The sequence below is a fragment of the Neophocaena asiaeorientalis genome, unplaced genomic scaffold (genome assembly GCF_003031525.2).
Source record: "Neophocaena asiaeorientalis asiaeorientalis breed wild unplaced genomic scaffold, Neophocaena_asiaeorientalis_V1.1 scaffold145, whole genome shotgun sequence".
NCBI classification, from domain to species: domain Eukaryota; kingdom Metazoa; phylum Chordata; class Mammalia; order Artiodactyla; family Phocoenidae; genus Neophocaena; species Neophocaena asiaeorientalis.
In genome coordinates, this window is record NW_020172629.1 from 2352198 (window position 1) to 2355532 (window position 3335).

Below are 3335 nucleotides of genomic sequence, written 5' to 3' on the forward strand. Positions count from 1 at the left end.
TCCTTTAACCCCGTCCTGTCTGAGCAAAAAACAGACGCCCTCCGGTGACCTACATGCAGAGGCAGGGCCACATCCAAAGCTGAGCCCCGGGAGCTGTGCGAAAAACAAGAGAAAGGGAAATCTCTCCCAGCAGCCTCAGGAGCAGCGGATTAAATCTCCACAATCAACTTGAAGTACCTGCATCTGTGAAATACATGAATAGACAATGAATCATCCCAAATCGAGGAGGTGGACTTTGGGAGCAAGATTTATGATTTTTTCCCCTTTTCCTCTTTTTGTGAGTGTGTATGTGTATGCTTCTGTGTGAGATTTTGTCTGTAGAGCTTTGCTACAACCATTTGTCCTAGGGTTCTATCCATCCATTTTCTTTCTAAAAATTTTTTTTCTTAATAATTATTTTTTTATTTTAATAACTTTATTTTATTTTATCTTACTTTATTTATCTTCCTTTCTTCCTTGCTTCCTTCCTTCCTTCCTTCTTTCTTTCTACTTTTTCTCCCTTTATTCTGAGCCGTGTGGATGAAAGGCTCTTGGTGCTGCAGCCAGGGGTCAGTGCTGTGCCTCTGAGGTGGGAGAGCCAACTTCTGGACACTGGTCCACAAGAAACCTGCCAGCTCCACATAATATCAAACGGCGAAAATCTCCCAGAGATTTCCATCTCAGCACCAGCACCCAGCTTCACTCAACGACCAGCAAGCTACAGTGCTGGACACCTATGCCAAACAACTAGCAAGACAGGAACACAACCCCACCCATTAGCAATGACAAAGTGAGAGAGTGGCATGGACATGTATACACTACCAAACGTAAAATAGCTAGCTAGTGGGAAGCAGCTGCATAGCACAGGGAGATCAGCTCGGTGCTTTGTGACCACCTACAGGGGTGGGATAGGGAGGGTGGGAGGGAGGGTGACGCAAGAGGGAAGAGATATGGGAACATATGTATATGTATAACTGATTCACTTTGTTATAAAGCAGTAACTAACACACCATTGTAAAGCAATTATACTCTGATAAAGATGCTAAAAAAAAAAGATCACCCCAGAATGTGGCTGGTACAAGGTTCTAAAGAGAGGCTTCTTTGGTGGAATGGCAATATTGCTTTATCATCAGCTAATTTGCTGATGTTGGTCTTATAGAGCTTTGTTTCTCAACTGAATTTTTGAAGTTATTTGTCTTACTTCAGCCTGTTCCTAAAATGTTGTAATGTTTGGTCCACCAAGCCGTTTCATTCTGGTATGCCCTCAGAGGTATAATGAGCCCAAGACCCAGGAAATACTGACGTTCTACACCTTATGATTCTTCTGTATTCAGAGACGGTCATCATACTGTGATTATAAAATGAAGCACAGGTCTGCATTGTTATGTGAAGATGAAAACGTGAGTTCTCCTGATCCTGCAAGTGAAACTTTATTCATGTGATCATGCACCAGGCCTACGCCACAGCCCTGTGTTTGTAAAGTTAATGAACACTTTGAGCTTCCATAATGCAACCTTAAACATCCAAGTTATGAGAGAACAGACATTTCCATGTAATGGTTATGTGAAGAATACACTTACTATTTTCATTAGGGATAGCGTTTCCCTCTATCTGAAGGGTTAAGGATGAGAGGGTGCTAGCATTTGGTGGTATTGTTGTTTTTTTCCCTTTGACACTTATGAAAAGAGACGGAATACACAATATAAATGGTTGGTGATGAGAAAAAAAAAAAGAGCACAGGCTTGTAGTCACACTCAGGTTCAAATACTATGTGATTTGGGGGCAAGTTACTTTATCTCCAAGGTTCAGTTTCCTCAATTATAAAATAGGGATAACAATTTCTCACAAAATTTTTGTGGTATGATCATACAGGGACACTTACTTAATGCCTGGTATATAATATAGATTTTATATAATAAGAATGACCTTTTAACGAATTATTGATTTCATAAAATTGTGGTAGGAATAATCTTACCCATAAGATCCTTGCAAGTGGGGTCGAATAAGGTTCTGTTCTGTGTTTCCAATTTTTTCTTACTTTCAAACTTTTAGTTAAGAATCAGCTCCTACTTGAATGAAACAGATGCATACTTCCCCACTAAGAAAATGAGAAAACGTAAAATAAGCAGTTTTCTATATGCTTATTTGGCTTAATCACAAACTGTAAGTAACTTCAATAGACAATTGAGCCTGCAATCTAATTATTGCTAGAATGGCCACAAAGTATGTTTTATAAAGACATGTTTTAGTAGGTGCCCTATAATTTGTTAATATGTCTGTAAAACCACCACACAGCATGTCACCTTATTTAGTAATCTGGTTGCATCTTTTGCAAGTATCTTTTGTTGTTTTTGTTTTTTGTGTGTTTTTTTTTTTTGCGGTACGCGGGCCTCTCACCGCTGTGGCCTCTCCCGTTGCGGAGCAACAGGCTCCGGACGCGCAGGCACAGCGGCCATGGGTCACGGGCACAGCCGCTCCGCGGCATGTGGGATCTTCCCGGACCGGGGCACGAACCCATGTCCCCTGCATCGGCAGGCGGACTCTCAACCACTGCGCCACCAGGGAAGCCCTTTCGCAAGTATCTTTTGCTGGATGGTGTATTCATCTGCCAGAGCAGCCATATCAAAATACCATGCAGTGGCTTAAGCCACAGAAATTTACTTTCAGTTTCACAGCTCAGGAGGCTGTAAGTCCAAAAGCAAGGTGTCAGCAAGGGCGGTTTCCCGAGGCCTCCCCCTTGGCTCTAGATGGCCACCTTTTTGCTGTGCCCTCACGTTTTCTCTCCTCTGTGCGCGCACATCCTTGGTGTCTCTTTGTGTCTATAATTTCCTCTTCCTGTAAGAACACCAGTGAGATTCAATTAGAGCTACTCTAACAGCCTCATTTTATCTTAATCATCTTTTTAAAGGTCTTATTTCCAAATACAGTCACATTCTGAGGTACTGGAGAGATTAGGACTTCAACACACGAGTTTTAAGAGAGAAGGGATACAGTTCAGCCTATAGGTGGTAAAAAAGAAAATGTTTTCCTCAAAACTGGCATTTCAGAGGTGCTTTATGGCAGATGGGAGTTTTACACCTGTTTGCAGTTTTTCAAGCTGAAAGTGTGACCATGCTTTAGGATTAAAAAGATGAAATGCTCTGATTTTTCCTTTGTGTCTGTATAAGAAGATAAACCAGAATTTCTCAACAGAATTTGGTTCTTCTGGAAATACTCCATTGGATCTCTTCTTTGTTAGAACGTTCCATTCAGTTCTTAAGTTTATGATGCTCTGATCTGCACACAGTATCCTCAGTTATCCCCGGCTCGGTCCCTTATTGGACAGCTACTCCCTTCACTATCAGTACAGACAGCTG